A 22478-nucleotide genomic window follows, 5' to 3' on the forward strand; every position below is an offset into this window, starting at 1 on the left:
AATATATGCAACAATACTAGAAACAGTCTCTAGCTTATTCAATGCCTAGAAAAACAAATTAAAAGCTTTAGAACAAGTATCTCACATGAACAAACTCAGCCTGTTACTAAGACTTTGTAGGTGAGAAACTTCACTCATAAATGTCTTGTGCACAAGTACAATAGTTTCCAAAATACTGGGGATGGCCAGAAAACATCAATTGATTGGGGTTTGGGGACCAAACCTGGCAGTACTCAGGGGTTACTTCTGGCTCTGTGCTCAGAAATCGCTCCTGGCAGGTTCACAGGACCATATGGATATCAGGGATGGAATCTGGGTCCATCCCTGGTTGGCCATGTGCATGGTAAATGCCCTATCTACCACTCTGCTATTGCTCCAGTCCCTCCAGAAAACATTCAAAGTAGAGATAAATCCAAACTGCTTAACTTTCCGACATTCTCTTGAGTATTAAACCTAAACCTCATTTGGTATCCTCCAATGGTGTTTCCCCCCTTTTTATTTTGGTTTTTGGGTTACACACAGAGACCTTCAGGGGTTACTCATGACTCTGTACTCAGAAATTACTCCTGGCAGATTTGGAAGACCATATGGAATGCTGGAGATCAAACCTGGGTTGGCCTCCTGCAAGGCAAACATTTTATGCAATGTGCTATCACACCGACCCCCAATAGTGCTTTTTCTTCTTTATTCTCAATGTAAATACTGGCTCCAATGATCACCAACAATTTTGCTTCTTCTACTTTCCACTCATCACAAGCTAAATGCCTGTGGCTGCAGCCTTGGCACATTGCTGTGGCCTAATAAAGATCCTTGGCATCTGGGTTAGCCCCACTTTCTAGTAACATGGCAGCGATCTCATGCTTGCTTTTGGGAGGCTACAGCATGTAAGGGAGTACAGCTATTATGAATGACAGCATTCATTTGAGCACCTTTTCCTAGAAGTGCTTTTTTTTTTTTTTTTTACAATGTCATCTTGGCCAGCAGAAACTGCAATGTGAAGAGGAAACCAATCTGTAACCTCTTTATCATTTACTGGCACTCTGAGTCGCAGCAAGAATTCAACAATGCTTATAGGGCCAGCTGAGCATATGCAATGAAATATCGTTCTGCTATCCTGATCTCTTAGCAATCTGGAATTTATCAGCCAGAATCTTTTTTTTTTTAATCTTCCCTAGCTGTCCGGTGAATGCCAGGTTGCAGACCATTAGATTTGATACCGACCCTCCATTTTTCCTTCCAGGATCTCCCCTTCTGTGTCACTTCTGATCTGATCTTCATTCTTCTTTCCCATCTTCCCACATCGCTTATAAATTAATTTTGTAATCCAAGGCCAAGGGCTGGTCATGATTTGGGAGTGTGTTTTTGTTCTGCAGATGAAATTTTCTCGGTTTCAGTGGGACATTTAAAAAAAAAAAGTGCCATTTCTACCCAAACAACTCATTTTTCTGACGTTAATCTGTTCATGGCTAAATTTTATAGTGAAGCCCTGGAAACCTTTTTTGTTGTTGTTTTGGAGAGCTGAAGGTGCAGTCACACCCTACAGCTTGCCTTGCTGCTGCTTCTTCAAGGGAGAGAGAAGGATGAGCTGGGTAATAAAACTAACAGTGGGATTCCAACCGGCCCTTTTAGCTCAACAGAAGTAAAAGGCAGGACATAAAAGCAGCATTCCAAAGGCCATAGCAGGTTGCTCTCAGGAAAAGAGAATCGGTCATTTATTTCCAAGCGACCTATTACCCAGCCTCTCCAGGATCCTTACTTTTTTCTTCCCTCTGCCCCCCCCCCCAGCTTTATTGAGATATAATCGCACGTTTTATTCTAAGCATCTGCGTAGGCTACAGACCATCTAACTTCGCCAGGAATGTTAGAAACAATGAGCAATGACTGTGCTCTTGGTTTGGCCAGTGTTCCTTACTTTTCTTCCCAGGTGGCTTCATCTCAGGCAGGGGGGCTAGTCTGAGCAAGGTCATGGGGCTTGCTAGGCTGTGGGGTTCAATGGCACTGGGATGCCTGAGCCATGAAAACACGACGCTGTGCAGCCGGACTGTTGGGAAGCCCCGAACAGCTTGTTGAATTATTACTTCATTCTCAGTGGAAGCAGCAGGAGGCGAGATGATGAGTGAGTGAAAGAGCCCATGGACTCCAATGTGGGCTGAGGGAACCAAAACAAACATAGGGAAGACAGGCCAGTATTTAAATCTCTTTAAAGAATCGAGCACGCAGGAATGTTTGACCATATTTTGTCTAGTGAACAGATTTCATTTAAAAAAGAGAGAGACTATTTGTCAATGCAAATCAGACTTTCAGAATGAAATCTGCTTTTTTTTTTTCTACCAGCCTTGCCAAGCCTTTTGTGGCCTCCTCCATTCTTGGTGCATGAGGTGGAAGTCTTAGTAGTATGTGTTTCTTTCTCTTCTTTCTCTTTCTTTCTCTTCTTTCTTTCTCTTCTTTCTTTCTTTCTTTTTTCTTTCTCTTTCTTTCTTTCTTTCTTTCTTTCTTTCTTTCTTTCTTTCTTTCTTTCTGTCTTTCTTTCTTTTTCTTTCTTCTTTCTCTTTTCTTTCTTTCTTTCTTTCTTTCTTTCTTTCTTTCTTTCCTTTCCTTCCTTTCCTTCTTCCTTCCTTCCTTCCTCTTCCTTCCTTCCTTCCTTCCTTCCTTCCTTCCTTCTCTTCCTTTCTTTCTTCTTTCTTTCTTTCTTTTCTTTCTTTCTTTCCTTTCTTTCTTTCTTTTCTTTCTTTCTTTCTTTCTTTCTTTCTTTCTTTCTTTCTTTACTTTCTTTCTTTCTTTCTTTCTTCCCTTCCTTCCTTCCTTTCTTCCTCTTCTTTCTTCTTCCCTTCCTTCTTCCTTCTTCCTTCCTTCCTTCCTTCCTTCCTTCCTTCCTTCCTTCCTTCCTTCCTTCCTTCCTTCCTTTCTTCCTTTCTTTTCTCCTTCCTTCCTTCCTTCCTTCCTTCCTTCTTCCTTCCTTCCTTCCTTCCTTCCTTCTTCCCTTCCTTCCTTCCTTCCCTTCCTTCTTCCTTCCTTCCCTTCCTCCTTCCTGCCTATCCTTCCTTCCTTCCTTTTCTGTTATAATTTAAGTTTTTGTTATTGTTGCTGTTTTTTTTGGGCCACACCCAGTGACGCTCAGGGGTTACTCTTGGCTCTGCGCTCAGAAATCACTCCTGGCCTGGGGGATCATATGAGATGCCGGGGGATTGAACCACCATCCATCCTAGGCAGTGCACATAAGGCAGATGCCTTACGCCTAGTGCCATCACTTAGGCCCCTATAATTTACAAGTTATTTTTAAATTGCTTTATAACTGTGGTTATAAAATTGTTCATCATTGGGCTTCAGTCATAGAATGTACACCACCCTTCACCAGTGCACCCTTTTTAGCACAAATGTCCCCCATTTTTTCCCATCCCACCTGTTTCTGTGGAATGCATTTTGCTTCTCTTTCTTTCTCTCTTGATCACTCTTCTCTTTTTGACACCATGGTACTATTGTTAATGGAGGAGTGCCACTTTCTCCCCTGTCAGCACCAAGTTCTTGTCCAGAGTGATCAGTTCCAACTATCATTGTCCTAGTAGACTTTCTCTATCCTAACTGCACTCTTCACTCTTTGTGATGAGCTTCCTAACCTAGGCTGGACCTTCTGATACTTATCTATATTGTCTCTGGATATTATTACCATACTGTCTGGTTTTTTTTTTTTGTTTGTTTTTTTTTGGCCACACCCGGTGATGCTCAGGGGTTACTCCTGGCTATGCACTCAGAAATCACTCCTGGCTTGGGGGACCATATGGGATGCAGGGGGATCGAACTGCAGTCCATCCTAGGTTAGCGCATGCAAGGCAAATGCCCTACCACTTGTGCCACTGCTCCAGCCTTTCAGCCCCTTTTTGTCTTTCTTATATCCCACAGATGAAAGAGATTATTTTATGTCTATTCCTCTGATACATTTCACTCAGCATAATCATCTCCATTTCCATCCATGTATAAGCAAACTTTATGACTTCATTTGTCCTAATGGCTGCATTATATTCCACTGTGTAGACATACCATAGTTTCTTTAGCCACTTATCTGTTGTTGGACACCTGGATTGTTTATAAATTCTGGCTATTGCAATTAGTATTGTGATGAATTTAGGAGTTAGAACTATTTCTTAAGCCACATGCCATGCTTAGACTGTCTCCTTCTCAAATGAATTTTGCCCTACAAAATTGGAGGGAAGAGGGTTGTGTGTTAATGGCAGATCACTAAGGGAATAATGAAATAATTATTTTCCACTTTCCAGGCTACTCAGCATTAGTTGAACAAATTAATCTCCAGAAAAAAAAGAACACTTTCTTAGTTTCTCTCCAGCTGTTGCATATGTGTTCTCTGAATAGACTTCTGATTCTTTCTTTGGATAGTCTTTTTAGAGGGAAGGGCCATACTCTGTGATGCCAGGGGTTACTCTTGGCTCTGTGCTCAGAGATCACTCCTGTTGGGGCTGGTAATCATATAGGGTGCATGGGATTGAATCCAGGTCATCAAAGCATAAAGCAAACACACTACTCACTGTGCTATAGCTCCAGATCCATCTTTTGATAGTCTTGTTATTAATTTTAACCACTTCTTGCTAAGTTGCTTCTCCTTCATTTACCTCCTCTTCCTTGTCCTCCTCTTCCTCTTTCTCTACCTCCTCTTCTCATTCACCTCCACTCCCTCCTCTTCTCTTCTTTTCCTCCTCCTTTTTCTACTCCTCCGCCTTTTCTTCCTCCTCCTTTTATTTCTCCTTATTCTTCTACATTTCACCTGACTTTCTTGTTTCTATTCTTCCTTATCTTTACTCAGGACTGCCCCTCCCAATATGTATTTTCTTGCTTTTCCTTTTTTGATTTTCAGTTTTGGGCCATAAACTGTAGTGTTCAGTGCTTACTCTTGGTTCTGCATGCAGGGATCCCTTCTAGAGGGACTCAGACAACCTTATGGGACACAGCAGTTGAACATGGGTTGGACACATGCAAGGCAATATACTACCTGTTGTACTATGTCTTTGCCACCTCCATTACATTTTAAAACTTGTTTATGTAGTTTGTTCAACAGGAAATTTTCAATTCTTCTCGTTGGCCTAGCGCCACTGACAGTGTAGTTCCTAACTTTGTTGTTTTATTAACTGACATTTTTTTAAAAGCCTGGAACCAAGAATTTTAATGAACACACACAGACACACACAGACACACACACACAAACACACACACACACACACACACACACACACACACACACACACACACACACACACACACACTCCAATACCCACAACCCATTTGCTGAATGGAGGGAACATAGGACCAGAGAGCAGACAGAGGAATCTTTGTGTTTACCCTATATTTGTCCAAGAAAGCTGACTTTTACTTACCCCTAGTTTTCAGCAGAAATTGAAGGACCTAATTCTTCTTGTGTGGCATAGGCCTGGGCCGGGTGGTAAGTTTTTAGACTTGTTATTAATAAAAAATAGATATTCTTTTCCAGGTTATCATATTTCAACAAGTAAGGAACAACCTAGTTTTGAAACTGTAGAGGGCGCTCGTGTCTTAATAATAGCACCACTGTTGCCTGTGAAAGAAGCATAGCATGGCTGGCTAGCTTAGCCTTTTATTGCTGTCCTTTGTGGGAAATAATTTAATTATATTTTGGAGTAGTTACTGCCTCTGCATTGTTTTCATATTAGCATTTATAACATAATTTTCTTTTAATGTGTATCTTTTGGTTATAGTTTTGTTAAAAGTGTGTAACCCAGTGAGAATTAGCCTCTTTAATATTTTATACCTTGGTTGGTCCTGACATTCAGGCATGAACAATTTGAGCACTGGGAGCTGGAAATGTTCTTTCAAAAATGGTAGTTAGGGAAGGGCATCTTCTGGCATAAAAGAACTTATCAGGACTTTGTTTCCTTTTAGAATTTACACTTTCTCTCTCACTGTGCCTAACAAGGTCATGTAGGATGTAGCTTCCTTCTGACCATCATCATCCTGCTCTCTCATTCTCTCTCTCTTTCTCATTTTCTGGGATGAATCCAAGATAGTTCACCCACTGCTTGTGTAAACCTGGACCACACTCAGTGTTCTCAGAGTGGCATTTCAGTGTCCTTTCCAAAGTCTTTGTGTGGCTCTTCCCATTTTCTTTTGAAGACCCATCACACAGGTTTTTTTGCTGCGTCTACCCTATATAAATGGGACCATTTATGCTAATGCTTTTTTATCTTGAAGTTTTTTAAGGGGTCAGAACAGTAGTACAACAGGAGGGCATTGGTCTTGACTATGTTGGTTTGATCTTTGACATCTCATTAGTCCCCCAAACCCACCAGGCATGATCCCTGAGCATAGAGTCAGGAGTAAATACTAAATGCTAATGGGTGTTCCCCCCAAATGTTTCAATTGTATTATAATTCATAACAAAATTTATACAGAATATAAGTTATCATTTAAAGTGATTCTTTTTTTTTTAAAGACTTTGTGAATACCACAGCAGTATAATATAGTGTTATAATCTTAGCTTATTTTACCATAAAACCATTTTAGATGAATCAACTTTTTCTATTATAAGGAGCTTACATTCCACAATACCTATTATTCTGGAACATACAAACTTAGGTTACTATTTTTTTTTCTTTTTTTTTTTTTTTTTAGCACCACCCATCACCAGTGCAACATTCCCATCACCAATGTCCCAAGTCTCCCTCCTCCCCACCCGACCCCCGCCTGTACTCTAAACAGGTTCTCAATTTCCCTCATACATTCTCATTATTAGGACAGTTCAAAATGTAGTTATTTATCCAACTAAACTCATCACTCTTTGTGATGAGCTTCCTGAGGTGAGCTGGAACTTCCAGCTCTTTTCTCCTTTGTGTCTGAAAGTTATTATTGCAAGAATGTCTTTCATTTTTCTTAAAACCCATAATGTGTGAGACCATTCTGCGTTTTTTCTCTCTCTCTTTGACTTATTTCACTCAGCATAATAGATTCCGTGTACATCCATGTATAGGAAAATTTCATGACTTCATCTCTCCTGACAGCTGCATAATATTCCATTGTGTATATGTACCACAGTTTCTTTAGCCATTCGTCTGTTGAAGGGCATCATCTTGGTTGTTTCCAGAGTCTTGCTATGGTAAATAGTGCTGCAATGAATATAGGTGTAAGGAAGGGGTTTTTGTATTGTATTTTTGTGTTCCTAGGGTATATTCCTAGGAGTGGTATAGCTGGATCGTATGGGAGCTCGATTTCCAGTTTTTGGAGGAATCTCCATATCGCTTTCCATAAAGGTTGAACTAGACGGCATTCCCACCAGCAGTGGATAAGAGTTCCTTTCTCCCCCACATCCCCGCCAACACTGTTTATTCTCATTCTTTGTGATGTGTGCCATTCTCTGTGGTGTGAGGTGGTATCTCATCGTTGTTTTGATTTGCATCTCCCTGATGATTAGTGATGTGGAGCACTTTTTCATGTGTCTTTTTGGCCATCTGTATTTCTTCTTTGTCAAAGTGTCTGTTCATTTCTTCTCCCCATTTTTTGATGGGATTAGATGTTTTTTTCTTGTAAAGTTCTGTCAGTGCCTTGTATATTTTGGAGATTAGCCCCTTATCTGATGGGTATTGGGTGAATAATTTTCTCCACTCAGTGGGTGGCTCTTGTATCTTGGGCACTATTTCCTTTGAGGTGCAGAAGCTTCTCAGCTTAATATATTCCCATCTGTTAATTTCTGCTTTCACTTGCTTGGAGAGTGCAGTTTCTTCCTTGAAGATGCCTTTAGCCTCAATGTCCTGGAGTGTTTTACCTACGTATTGTTCTATATATCTTATGGTTTTGGGGCTGATATCGAGGTCTTTAATCCATTTGGATTTTACCTTTGTACATGATGTTAGCTGGGGGTCTAAGTTCAATTTTTTGCAAGTGGCTACCCAGTTTTGCCAACACCACTTGTTGAAGAGGCTTTCTTTGTTCCATTTAGGATTTTTTGCTCCTCTATCAAAAATTAGATGATTGTATGTCTGGGGAACATTCTCTGAGTATTCAAGCTTATTCCACTGATCTGAGGGCCTGTCTTTATTCCAATACCATGCTGTTTTGATAACTATTGCTTTGTAGAAAAGTTTAAAGTTGGGGAAAGTAATTCCTCCCATATTCTTTTTCCCAATGATTGCTTTAGCTATTCGAGGGTGTTTATTGTTCCAAATAAATTTCAAAAGTGCCTGGTCCACTTCTTTGAAGAATGTCATGGGTATCTTTAGGGGGATCGCATTAAATCTGTACAGTGCTTTGGGGAGTATTGCCATTTTAATGATGTTAATCCTGCCAATCCATGAGCAGGGTATATGCTTCCATTTCCACGTGTCCTCTCTTATTTCTTGGAGCAGAGTTTTATAGTTTTCCTTGTATAGGTCCTTCACATACTAGACCTGAGGAGAGAAATGGAAGAAAGAGGCCTAGTAGATATATACAGGACACTCCACCCCCAGAAGCCTGGATACACATATTTCTCTAATGTACATGGGACATTCTCTAGGATAGACTACATGTTAGCACACAAAACATACCTCCATAATATCAAGAGGATAGAAATTTTGCAGGCTGCCTTTGCTGACCACAAAGCCCTGAAATTATATATAAACTACAAAGGGACACAGAAGAAAAATTTTAACACCTGGAAGTTAAATAGCCTCATACTGAATAATCAGTGGGTCCGAGATGAAATCAAAGAGGAAATCAAAACCTTCCTGAAAACAAATGACAATGGAGACACAATTTATCAGAACCTATGGTACACAGCAAAAGCAGTACTGAGAGGAAAATTTATAACTTTGCAAGCACACATCAGGAAAGAAGAAGGGGCATACCTGAATAGCTTAATGACACAGCTCATAGAATTAGAAAGTGCTCAACAAAAGGATCCAAAAATAGGGAGGCAGAAGGAAATAACAAAGCTGAGAGCAGAAATCAATGAAGTGGAAACCAGAAAAACCATCCAAAAGATCAACGAAAGCAGAAGTTGGTTCTTTGAAAAAATAAACAAGATTGATAGACCACTGGCAAAACTAACAAAGAAAGAAAGAGAGAGAAACTTGATAACTCGTATTAGGAATGAAAAAGGAGAGATCACTACTGATATGACAGAGATTCAAAGGGTAATCAGAAACTACTTTGAGAAACTCTATGCCACTAAAAATGAAAACCTGGAAGAAATGGATAAATTTTTGGAATCTTATAATGTTCCACGATTGAATGAAGAGGATGTAGCATATCTAAACACATCCATTACTATTGAGGAAATTAAGAAAGTAATCAAATGTCTGCCCAAAAACAAAAGCCCAGGCCCAGATGGATTTACTAATGAATTCTTTCAAACCTTTCAAGAGGAACTACTACCAATCCTGGCAAGACTCTTTCATGAAATTGAAAAAACAGGAAAACTTCCAAATAGCTTTTATGAAGCCAACATTACCTTGATACCTAAACCAGACAGAGATGCTACGAAAAAAGAAAATTACAGACCAATATCGCTGATGAATGCAGATGCAAAGATCTTCAACAAAATCCTGGCAAATAGGATTCAATGCCTCATTAAGAAGATCATCCACTACGATCAAGTAGGTTTCATTCCAGGAATGCAAGTCTGGTTTAACATCCGTAAATCTATCAACATAATACACAACATCAACAGCAAGAAAAATAAAAATCACATGATCATATCAATCGACGCAGAGAAAGCATTTGACAAGGTCCAACACCCATTCTTGATCAAAACTCTCAGCAAGATGGGAATGGAGGGAACCTTTCTCAATATAGTTAAGGCCATCTACCACAAGCCAGAGGCAAATATTGTGCTCAATGGAGAAAAACTGAAAGCCTTTCCTCTAAATTCTGGCACAAGACAAGGCTGTCCTCTCTCACCACTCCTATTCAACATAGCACTGGAAGTACTCGCTATAGCGATTAGGCAAGAAAAGGATATCAAGGGAATCCAGATAGGAAAGGAAGAAGTCAAGCTCTCACTGTTTGCAGATGACATGATACTCTACTTAGAAAACCCCAAAGACTCTATCAAAAAGCTTCTAGAAACAATAGACTCATATAGCAAGGTGGCAGGCTACAAAATTAACACACAAAAATCAATGGCCTTCCTATACACCAATACTAATAAGGAAGAAATGGACATTAAGAAAACAACTCCATTCACTATAGTGTCACACAAACTCAAATATCTTGGAATCAACTTGACTAAAGTGATTCTTAAAAATACATTAAAAATATACATTCATTGGGCCGGAGAGATAGCATGGAGGTAGGGCATTTGCCTTGCATGCAGAAGGACGTTGGTTTGAATTCTGGCATCCCATATGGTCTCTTGAGCCTGCCAGGAGCAATTTCTGAGCATAGAGCCACGAGTAACCCCTGAGCACTGCCAGTGTGATCCAAAACCAAATATATATATTTATGTGTATATAAATATATAACATATATATTTACAAGATTATATAGTCATCACATTTAATTTTAATTTAGAATATTTCTTTTTTTTTGTTTGGTTTTTAGGTCACACTTGGTGATGCGTAGGGGTTACTCTTGGCTCTGCACTCAGAAATCGCTCCTGGCAGGCATGGGGGTCATTTGGGATGCCAGGATTCAAACCACCGATTGTCCTGGATCAGCTGCTTGCTAGCCAAACGCACTACTGCTGTGCTATCTCTCTGGCTCCAATTTAGAGTATTTCTATTATTACTCCAAAAGAACACTTTCCTTTTTACAATTTTAATTATTATTATTTTTTACATTAAAATATTTTTGTGGCCAGAGTGATAGTACAGTGGGTCAGGTATAGATCCCACTCACCCACTGACCTACCTCCTTGACAGGCACATTGGGTAGAGAGGATGGGCCACATCTAGGGCTTTTTCTTGACTCTGTACTCAAGAGTTACTCCTGGTAGGCTTGAGGGACCAAGTTGGGTGCCAGGGATTGAACCTGAGTTGGCAGCATGCAAGGTGAGTGCCCTACCCCTGTATGATTAGTCTAGGCCCCCCCCCACCTTTTTTTTTTTTTTTAGTTAGGTCTTTGGGCTGCATCTGACAGGGATCAGTCTCTTCTGGCAGGGCTCAGGCATTGCCAGGTAAAGAACCCAGTCACCAGCATGCAAGGTAAATGCCTTATCTGCTATTCTATTTCTCTAGTCATCCAGGCACATTTTTAAGTTTGGTTGTTGAAGTTTTGGTTTGTTTAAGTTTTGGTTGTTGATCTCATGCTAAGAGTATTGTTGGTCTGTGGTTCCGATATATAGCTTTACTACACTTCTCCATCACCCATGTGCCCAAGGCCTCTGCCTTCAGTCTTTACCCCTTCCTCAGTTTCTTGCCTTTCTTTCCTTTTCAGTTCTATAATCTAGGATCCAGGGAAATATCAATATCCCCATTTTGGTAATTTGTGTTTTCTCCTTTTGTTATTCTTTTTTTTTTTTGGCCACACCCAATGACACTCGGTGACACTCAGGGGTTACTCCTGGCCATGTGCTCAGAAATCGCTCCTAGCTTGGGGGACCATATGGGACACCAGGGGATAGAACCACGGTCCATCCTAGGGTGGTGCACACAAGGCAGACGCCTTACTGCTTGCTCTGCTCTGGCACTGCTCTGGTCACTCCTCTTGTTATTCTTAAGTATACCATAGATAAGATTATCTGTAGTTTGTTCTTCTTCTGATTTACTTTACTTAACTTGAGGAAGTTAAGAAGTTTAAATTAATTGGGCCAGAGAGATAGCACAGAAGTAGCGCATTTGCTTTCCATGCAGCAGACCCAGGAGGGACCCAGTTCGATTCTCAGCATCCCATATGGTTTTCCAGCCTGCCAGGGGCAATTTCTGAGAACAGAAGCCAGGAGTAACCCCTGAGCACCTCTGGGTGTGTCCCAAAAACCAACCAGTCAATCAATCAATTAATCAATAAATAAAGTTTAAAAAACTAAGAAGTTTAAGAAGTTATGGTGCCAAAGCATACAGTACAGTGGGTAGGACATGTGCCTTGCAACGGTTCGTTCTCCTGGATCCCATATGATTCCCTGAGCCTGCCAGGTGCAGAATCAGGAGTAACCTTTGAGTGTATCCAGGTGTGGCCCCAAAACAAATAAGCAAAAGAACCAAGAAAGAAGTCACTCCCGTTTCCTTCTCCTTCCAGGTCCTGCCTTTACTAATCAAGTTTCAGTATCTGTAGACTTATTAATTCTGGGCATCCAAAGTCACATCTTTGAACTGTCAAAGTGTTTCCTTTATTCCTGGAGAAAAAAATGTTTTTGTTCATTTGCCTGGATATCTTTTATTCTCATATTCAGTGAATATGAAGATTTCTTATAGTATTTTTTCCACTTTAGTCTGCTCACAGTGCAGCAGATTTGTGTTTTTTGTAGAAACGAACCCAAAGGATGGTATGAACTATTGTAAGAAGAGACTCTTCAATGAACAGGATGACTTCTAATATATCGTCCAGTGTGAAGCATCAGATTTTTGTGGAGAGTAGGTTGGTCTGTTGTTCATGGTTGAGTTTCAGTCCAACACCCATCTCTTTGCCAGTGCACATTACCTGTAACTACTGTCCCCAGTTTATTATTATTTTAAGGGGCCACACCTGGTTGTGCTCAGGTCTTAGTCTTGATTCTGAGCTTAGATATCACACCTTACAGGGCTCCTAGGACCATAAGAGACTCTGGGAATGGAATGCAAATTGGCCATGTGCAAGGCAAATGTCCTACCTGCTGTACTATCACTTTGGCCCCTAAACAGTTGAATCTTGATCTTCCTAGCTACGTAGATCTCAAGGATCTAGTGATCACTCAGAAGGCTACTTGGTGCTGGCTTAAGCCATCTCTGAATTATATTCCTTAATTTATGCATTTATTGAGTATTTTATGAATGTCTACTTTATGCCTAGTCTCTAAGTACTGAGGATACAGCAGTAAACAAATACAGATAAAAAAAAATGCTACTCTGGGCCAGAGAGCATACTGTAGGCAAGGCACTTGCCTTGCACATAAGTGACTTGAATTCAATACCTGGCACCCCATATGGTTCCTCAAGCATTGTCAGGTAATGATCCCTGAGTACAGAGCCAGGAGTAATCCCCGAGTGCTACCCTTTTAATGTACCACCTTTCCACCATGCTATTCTTTAGAAATAAACATTTTTGGCTAGTCAAGAAAGGCCAGATATTTAAAGAAAGGGACTAAATGAAATATATATTATTGGCCAGATGATGAGAAGGGCCTGGGAGAAAAACCAAGGTGAGGCAAGGGAGGCAAGGAGAGCCCAGATGAGCAGAGTGGATCTGTAGTGCTGGGAGTTTGCAGAGTGAAGTAGAGTTGGTTAGGGAAGGCCTCCTTGGTAGAAGGCAAATTTCCAGTGATGAAGACAACAGGAGGGAGAGAACTCCAAAGGGAGGAAGATTAAAGGCATAGGAGGAGTGAGTTTGGACAGAGTTGGGGCACAGTGGGAAGTGAAATTAGAGTTAGGGGGCTGGGGCCTGAGTGCTAGTGGGAGAGCATTTGTCTATGTGAGCTGGGCTTACAACAGCTGAGTGGTCAGAACAGGGATATGAGAACAGACAGGCTTGTTCTCTGCTCTGAGACCTGAAACTAGACCTATATTTGTGAGGGGAGAGCATCTTAGGCAGGATGGCAATAAATAAATAAATAAGTAAAATAAAATAAAAAATAAAAAAAAATACACATTTGGAGGCTGCAGGAGCTGCTCATTAGGCCACATGCCAGCTTTGCACCTGGGAAGCTCAATTCAGCATCTCTAGGAGAGACCCTGAGCAGAACCAGAAGTGGTCTCCAGGCAATGCTTGAATGTGGTCCCAAATCCAAAATCAGACCCAGCCAGTTTGCTTCAGGGTTTTGAAGGTGGAGAAATTCTAGAAAAAGTCCTGCAGAATTTTTTGGTGAGGCCTGTTGGCTGTTCTCAGAGAGCTGTGATCCCCACAGGGGAAGGTGCAGTTCTCACACACCCACTTTCCAGAGTTAAGTCTTCCCCGAAGGCCTCACCATCTCTTACCATTACTCTGCGGTGAGAAAGTCAATATATTGGGAAAATATTGGAACTTTGAGGGAGGGAGAGAGAAAGACTTTTGTTAGAATTTTGTGGAAACATGGTAATGTTGAATGATGAGAAGTTGGGGGCTCTACTCTGTGTAGGGCCTCAGGATCAGCTTTTGCTTACATCTTCTCAGGCCTCTGAGGTGTAGAAAAAAGGGAGTACTGCAGAAAGAAGCCTAATATTACCCACCCCCCAATATTGCATTTACAGTCTTGATGGAAAGAAGGGTGGCTTTTTTCTTTTTGGTTGGCTACACCTGATGATTAGGGGTAACTCCTGGTTCTACACTCAGGAATCACTCCTGGCAGTGCTTGGGGGACAATATGAGATGCCAGCGATTGAAACCAGGTTAGTCACAACCAAAGCCAGTGCCCTCCCTATTGTAGTATCTTTCTTGTCCATAAGGGTGACTTGATCTTTATTAAAGCGCTTGTCTTCCCCACAATATCGAAGGACCACCTTTGGGCTGTTTTAGGGTTTGTGGCCAGATCTCCTCGGGACAGCAAGCAATGGATTTACCAGCCACTGATTTCCCTGGCTTGAGGTGACACCAGCAGACAGACAGACAGACAGGGCCCATTCCAAGAAAGTGACCTCATCACTGTGCCTTTCAAGCCACACAGGATGGATCCTCATGCGACATTCAGCCGTCGCCCTGGTTTACACCAAATTCAACAACGTGTGGCCTGCAGATACTCAGTAGAAATAGCTGGAAAAGCCTGACCTTGACAACCTCATTTCTCATTCCTTTCTTGTTACAGGTAATAGAGCTGAAAATGTGGTTTTAATTATAGCACTAATGAAAACTGAAAATCCAGACAGACACTTGACGAACTCTGCTGTGCTTTATATTACATTTGTGCTAACTACAAAGTGCCCAGCTGGGTGTAACATTATCCCCCTTTCCTCGAGCATCCGCCTGACTGAAGCTGTATAATTGATGTGTACTTTGGCAGGAGGTCAGCTTAAAGGTTTTTTTTTTTATTTTTTTTAAAGATTAAAAAAAAGATATATTAAAAAAAAATCTTTAACAGTATGGTGGGGGGAGGAATATGTTTATTACCTGATCTGGGAGAACAGGTCTTTGGGTTACCCAACTGTCCCCAGCCCCATTTCAAAAAGTCTAGAACCTTCTGGAGAAATCTTAAGGCAGGAGTTGAGAGTTTAAGTTGGAGCTGAGTACCTTTGTCTTCAGTCAGGAAGGTTGCCAGGCAGAGCGCTGCAACATCACACATACTGTCCATCTCCAGATTCTTTCCTGTCTGAAGGATGTTTGCTGTCTATGATAGTGAGAGTTGATGGTCAAGGTGGCCGGAAGCCCCACCCAGGTATTTTGGACTAGTCTGTCCCCACCTGCTTCCCCTTAGCTGCCACGTGGCTTCTGTGGTAGCTGCTCAGAGCTGAGATTGTTGAGTAAAATATAGAATGCTAGAATTGAAACAAACAGCTAATGATTTAAATTTAAGAAGTATTTGCTCTATCTAAAACTTTTTTTCCATTTAGTTTTAGTTCATTGTTGATTGACCTTAATTTTTTATATTTGATCTGGGTGTCCTGCAGTTTTTCTTATTGAATCAGGCACCCATCTTACCCCAGAATCTGATACAGGAGAAAGGCTTTTCAAAGAATTCTAAGGATTCCTGTCTGTGACTTACACGAACATAAATTGTTACTTGAAGGCCATGTAAAGATCAGTCTTCTAAATTTCATCACAGACTTTCGTAACATCCCACCTGCCTATGAAGATTGTTTTGTAGGTCTCGTGTAAAACCATGGGTTTGCTCCATGGCTCTAGAATGTTGGAATTTGTGCCATAGCTAGCTTGGGAAATTATAGACGGTCCTACTGAGACTCACGTTGGTGACATCGCCTTCACAATTTGGTCAGTAATGACAGTCAGATGACACTATCTCTTTCTCCATAACTTTTTGTTTTCTGTTTAAAAATCTGCACAGGTAATCTATCAATAATCATATTTTTATGTCTACCAAGTGTAAGTTACCTGATAAAAAGTCTCTCTCTTCTCTCTCTCTCTTTATTTGTCCTTCAATCAAGTCTCCCCTTTGTAGGAAATGAACACTATCGGTTCCTTATATATCTTTCAGAGATATTTATATAAACATACATGTAGTTCTTCTATTGCTATATATTTACTAATATGCCATACTTATCTAAAAACGCCTTCAGTTTTTTGAATTTACTCTAGCTTAGCAAGATAATGACATATAATGACATAAAGAGCTTTCTTGTTTTTCTATGGTTGCATGGTATTACTTTGTGACATGTATCATAATTTATTTAACTTTCTTTGGATGGACATTGTGTGGCTTCCAAATTACTGTTAAAAACAATAATGTAAAGTATGCACCATTTTTTGTACGAATATATATTTTGGGTTAAATTTCAAGTTGGAGTTGTTGGGGCATATGAAGTTATAGTTTGCCAAATTTTTTTCCTAATTTTTTTTTATTGTTTTACTGCTTCTGTAACACAATACCACAAATAAGTGGCTTAAAACAACACAAAGTTACTACCATACATTTGTGAATGTCAGAAAGCCCTAATATCAAGGTGCTGGCAGAATTGGACTCCTTTTGAAGATGAGAAGAGAGAATTCTTCCTTTCCTTGATTTCCTTGATTTGTATCTCCTGCTCCATTTAAAAAAAATTTTTTTTTATCTTTATTTAAGCACCTTGATCACAGACATAATTGTAGTTGGGTTTCAGTCATATAAAGAACATTCCCCTTTACCAGTGCAACATTTCTATCACCAATGCCCCCAATATTCCCTCCCACCTTCCACCTGTATTAGAGACAAGCATTCTACTTCCCTTGCTCATTGACATTGTCCCAAACCTGCTCAGGAGTGCTGAGGGCCACTCCGTTAGAGTGGCTGTGTGAACCAAAATGTTCCATGCTTGGCCTTTGGTTGCTTGGGATCTTCTAATGCTGCATATGGCAATGCAGGGGGCAGGGGACACTGACTATGTGGTGCTGGGAATGGAACTCGGGTCCCCTGAATGCAAGGCCTGTGCTTGAGCCCTTTGAGCTATGTTCACTGCCATCTACCTTTCCTCCACCTTTAAGGCTATAAATGTGACATCTTCCTATCTTTTTCTCTAATCTCTGCTTTTATCATCATGTTATCTCTGACTCTGTCATCCCTGTCTCTCTTTTCTAAGGAACATTGTGGTTTTATTGAATATATCCACTTGGTTAATTCAGGAAAATCTCCCATTTCAGGGTCCATCTCTAATCAATTTGCTCAGGCACTATGTTCACAGAGTCCAGGATTAGCATATATTTATTTGTATGGTTTTGTTATCAAGACCACATTCAAAAGGGTTTAAATCTCTATGAGTCTTGTTTGCAGAATGCGCATTTAGATTTTTCAAATCTTTACCAATTTAGTAGGGTAAACAAAGTGGTACCTCTGTATAAGCAGCCTTTTCCTTGTATGATGGTGTGTGTGTGTGGGGGTCATTTCCTTCTTTTGTTTTTGAGATATTCACCTCATTACCTTTTATTCCATTAGGATGCCAGTTTGGAAATGGCTGTATCTTAGAGTAGCTGATGTTTCTAAGAAATAGAACAATTTTTCCAATCTATCACTTTTAGTTTGACTTTACTTATAAAACTTTTTTTATTGGCCATGAAAAGTTTTAATTTGGGGGGGCACACCTGGTGATGCTCAAGGGTTACTTCTGGCTATGCACTCAGAAATCATTCATGGCTTTGGGGACCATATAGGACGCCTGGGGGTCGAACCTTGGTCCATCCTGGGTCAGCCACGTGCAAGGCAAATGCCCTACTGCTGAGCCATCACTCCAGCCCCGAAAAGTTTTAATTTTATTTGTGTGTGCACTGTGTGTGTGAGTGTGTGTGTCTGTGTGGTATGAGGGATCAAACTTAGGTCCTCAGTCCCAGTGGTTTTATTTATGGGGCTAAAACTAAATTTCTGTAAATATCACTACTAAATCTTCAAAATGTTTATACTTCTATGTTTTTTTTTCTATAGTTACAATGATCCTCACTTAAAGGTAATGAAAGAAACAAATTTCTCTTAACATTTAAGTAAATGAAAACAACAACACAGGAAACATATGGTCTTTTTGAAAAGGTAGCAAATGTAGACAAACAATAATAGATAAATATAAAGCATCAAAAGCATATGTTCTGTTGTAATATTTTATGCAAGAGGAGCCCAAGACTTTTATACTATGTTGGAAAATGGGGACTGGGTAGTGGGCTGTGAAGCTGACTCAATGAATTAGTTTGTGGGATTGGTCAAATTTATTGTAGTCATTCTCCCCAATGTCACATTTAGTAGCATCAAGTTGATAGCTTGAATTGATCATAAGGGAACTTGTCAAATATCACAAATCAGATCTTTCCCTCCCAAAGAACCAGTTAAATTCCAATTCACCACTAAAAAGTTATTTAAAAAGCTTTTTAGGAAAATCTAAGGACTCCTTGTACTTATTTTTGTTTGTATGTGAATAGCCAAAATGGAGGGAAAGCTCCTGGGGATTGTGTGTGTGTGTGTGTGTGTGTGTGTGTGTGTGTGTGTTTTGATGGTGGTGGTATAAGCTTTAGATATACTCATTCACTAAAGCATCATATTGTATCCTATCTGGTAACTTCTTTCATTTTGTTTCCTAAATCGGAGTATATGTTCTATTGGAGTATATGTTCATGTAAGCTGTTGTCTTTCTGATTGCACAGCACACAGATCACATCTGGCTTGTTACAAGCCCTGAACAAGATTTTTCTGTCTGTCTCAGTAGACCCTCCACTTATATAATGTCTGATTGTTCAGTTCTTTCCCCAGGATGTTGGGATTATCAGATAGCGAGGAAAAACTTTTAAGTTTGATAGCTTCCACTCTGTGAGACCTTTTCCAACATTGGCATCGATGTTCTAACCATCCCTCACCAGGCAGCCTCTAGGTTGATAATGATAAAAGCCTCTTGGTTTTCTTTTGCATTAACCTGTTAGAGCTGCTATGAAACATGCATTCTAGAGATAGATGTGGTAGCAGCAGTCCAGGTAGAAAAAAACCTGGATTCCAAAAGTCAGAGATTGACAGAAAAGGTGACAATTGAATGAATCCATAAAAATAATGAAACATCCTACTAGTCCTCTGAGGGCTTTCAGACAGGCTAGCAGGTTGGGAAGATTCAGTGTGGAGGAGAACTAGAGAAAATATGTTGGGGCTAAGAGACTTAGATTGAGAAGGACATGTCCTGAATAGCATAGACATTGAAGAAGTTTGCCACACAGAAATTCCCAAGTATCCAGAAATACCTGTAATACTGTAGTGGATGTTTTAGACTGAAGGAAAGTATAAGAAATGAACAGAATTTTCATAACTTCACCTGGATAACTACTTTCTTAGGCATCCGTTTGATTTTGTTAGGTCTGGAACCATTGGCTATTGAACATGCTTTGGCATGAGGGAATACAGTTTAACCACCCCCAGGTCAGGTCAGAGTTATGTGGTGACATGATTTGAATACATAATTGCTCTGTGCGGAACCCCCCTCTACCCAAAGAGGTAGGTAGGTGTTCTGGAGTTTTTCAACAAGAGGATAGGTAGTATGTGGAATTTGAATTAGTACCTATACCAAAGCTTAGAAAAGAATCCTTTGGTGTTTCCTTAAGCTTAAGGGCAAACGTTACCTCCTTGAAATACTGACTATATCAGTGATTTTTGTTGCTTAAAGCACATTGTTGCCACTGGACGGCAGTGTTGCCCCAGTCTCTGGGTCTCAGCCTGTCTGCGACTGCTGGGCAATGGGAAGATTTGCCTTGAGTTTGGAAGGGATCCAAATGAATCAGAAGAGCTTTTGACTGTCTTTTTTTCTAAATCTGGCAGATTCTAGGCTGCCCAGAGAAGTGTTCCTGTTGGGAGTTCGTTGAAGCAGCACGAGTGTCGACGTTTATTCTGTGAAACCATAAAGGATTGGGACTGATTGATTCCCTTTGGTCTCCACATTTCTCAAGTGTAAATGGGACCATTCGTCTTTTCAATCTCACAACCCTGGTAAGAAACAAGCACATGGAAGGATTTTCATAGTCAAAACCAAATGGATCCATGAATGATAAAAATAACCTTTCAGACTGGGGCCAGCGAGGTGGCACTAGAGGTAAGGTGTCTGCCTTGCAAGCGCTAGCCAAGGAAGGAAGGACCGCAGTTCGATCCCCCGGTGTCCCATATGGTCCCCCCAAACCAGGGGCAATTTATGAGCATTTAGCCAGGAGTAACCCCTGAGCATCAAACGGGTGTGGCCAAAAAACAAACAAACAAACAAAACCCTTTTAGAGGTCTCATTTTATTTATTTATTTATTTATTTATTTATTTGGTTTTGGGGCCACACTGGTGATGCTCAAGGGTTACTTCTAGCTATGAGCTCAGAAATCTCTCCTGACTTGTGGGGGGACCATATGGGGTGCCGGGGATGGAACTAAGGTCCATCCTGGGTCAGCTGCTTGCTAGGCAAATGCCCTACCACTGCGTTATTGCTCCAGCCCCAGAAGTCTCATTTTAACTTTAATTAGACTAAATTATTTCATGATTATCCTGGATTTTTTTTTATTATTATTCCTTTGTCACTGGTGGAATTCTAGATCATTCAAAAGTTCTCAGAGAAAACAGGTCTCAACCATTAAGTATTCTTTCTGCTTTTTTTAGTCCTCATCTACATATATTCAGGTAATGTTTTGACTTAGTAGCTTACTTTAGGAATTTCAGTCAGGGGGCAATTTCAATGCCTTTTAAATAATAGATGCCTTCTCTTCTGATTATTACTAATCCTTGTCTTTGCTTTAAAAGTGAAAAGCTTTCATGTGAAGTTTTTATAGATTTCCGTAGCAGTCTAGTGAATTTGGTTAAAGGGGAATCATCATTTCCATTTTGATGCTTAGGAAAGGGCTTTAGGTTGAGTCATGCTCCCAAAGCCACTTAATCATCTAGTTCTAAACTCTGCCTTCCCTTTCCTTAAACACACTACATAGAAACAAAGGCCCCTTCATCTCACAGGCCATGATATTAAGGCTGGAATTGTAGCCTTTGACTCATGGCATTTTTTTTTTTTGGTCCCATCTTTCCTCCCTCAGTTCATAGACAAACACGCCTCTTTTTGGTTATGTCAATAAATGGTCAACTCAGCATGATTTTTCATGGACTTACGGTGAATAAGGAGCTCTATGCACATTAAAAGCCTTTCAGCTTCTTAGGGGTTTTAGTCTAAAGAGTGTTTCTGTAGAAACGTTTTTTACTTGAAAGACTGTGGATCACTTTTCAAACGCGGAATTGTCTTATCTGAAATACATTCCGACCTATGCTGAAAGACACAGGTATAATCAATGCCTTGATCATATGGACAATCTTTATCAAAAGTGCCTTAGATCTCAAAGCGCCTGAGGGGTCGAAAGAGAAGGCCTTTGCTAGTGTCAGAAGCTCAGTCCTCTTGTGGACCAGACTCGAAGGAAGGTTTCAGCAAATGGCCTTGAAATCTCTCTAATCCCTTCCATGTTTTCAGCATCAGATAATTAACATATTTCTAGATGCAAGTCACCTTAGTTCAATTGATACCTTTATGTCCTGCAACATCTTGGGTTTTGTGTCATTTTGAAAATTGAAAGCTAGAATATACCAGGCAATAAATTAGTTAATGATTGGCTATTGGAATGGATTGAAATTTAAGTTCACCTCTAGCAAAATGGGGGGTGGTGGTGAAGAATGGTTCCTAAGAAGTGACTTAGAAAAATCAAAACCAGACAGACAGTTATATTTGGACACAGTCTACAGTGCCATAAGGTAGGATTCCTGTGCAAACTGTATTTTTGTGGAGATTAGAGAGATTACCATTGATTCACTTTCTATATTGCTATGCATAATAATGAAAATGTATTGTGTCTATACATTAACATTATGTCAAAAATATAATTTTTAGTTCAAAAATTTCAGAAATTTTTGTTGACATTTTTATAGAGATAATCATAGTTACACTGAATTACAATTCTAAAAGACCAGTTCAAAGAAACCACATATATATTTTGTCCAGTTTCCTCTAGGGCTTCTATTTTGCATAATCTATGTATGCTGTACTTCACTTCATAATAGTTGCCACCACACAGTCATTACCTTCTGGGGTTATTTGTTTATTTTTATTTTTTCAATTCAAAACTGACTTCTAGGGCTGAAGCGATAGTAAATCTGGTGAAGTGGTTGGTTGCCTTGCACATAGCCAACCGATATTTAATTCCTGGCACTCCATATGGTCTCCTGTTGGTAGTGAACCCTGAGTTAAGAGGCAGGAATAAACCCTAAGAACATCCAGGTGTGGTGCAAAAACCAAACTAAAACAAAAAC

General features: G+C 40.2%; 1 pseudogene; it reads right to left on the reverse strand.

Moving 5' to 3' along the window:
• Positions 1–421: 421 nt before the first annotated feature.
• Positions 422–15343, reverse strand: LOC126001672 (26S proteasome non-ATPase regulatory subunit 10-like; annotated as a pseudogene).
• Positions 15344–22478: the final 7135 nt, after the last annotated feature.

The sequence above is a fragment of the Suncus etruscus genome, chromosome 2 (assembly GCF_024139225.1).
Source record: "Suncus etruscus isolate mSunEtr1 chromosome 2, mSunEtr1.pri.cur, whole genome shotgun sequence".
Lineage (NCBI taxonomy): Eukaryota > Metazoa > Chordata > Mammalia > Eulipotyphla > Soricidae > Suncus > Suncus etruscus.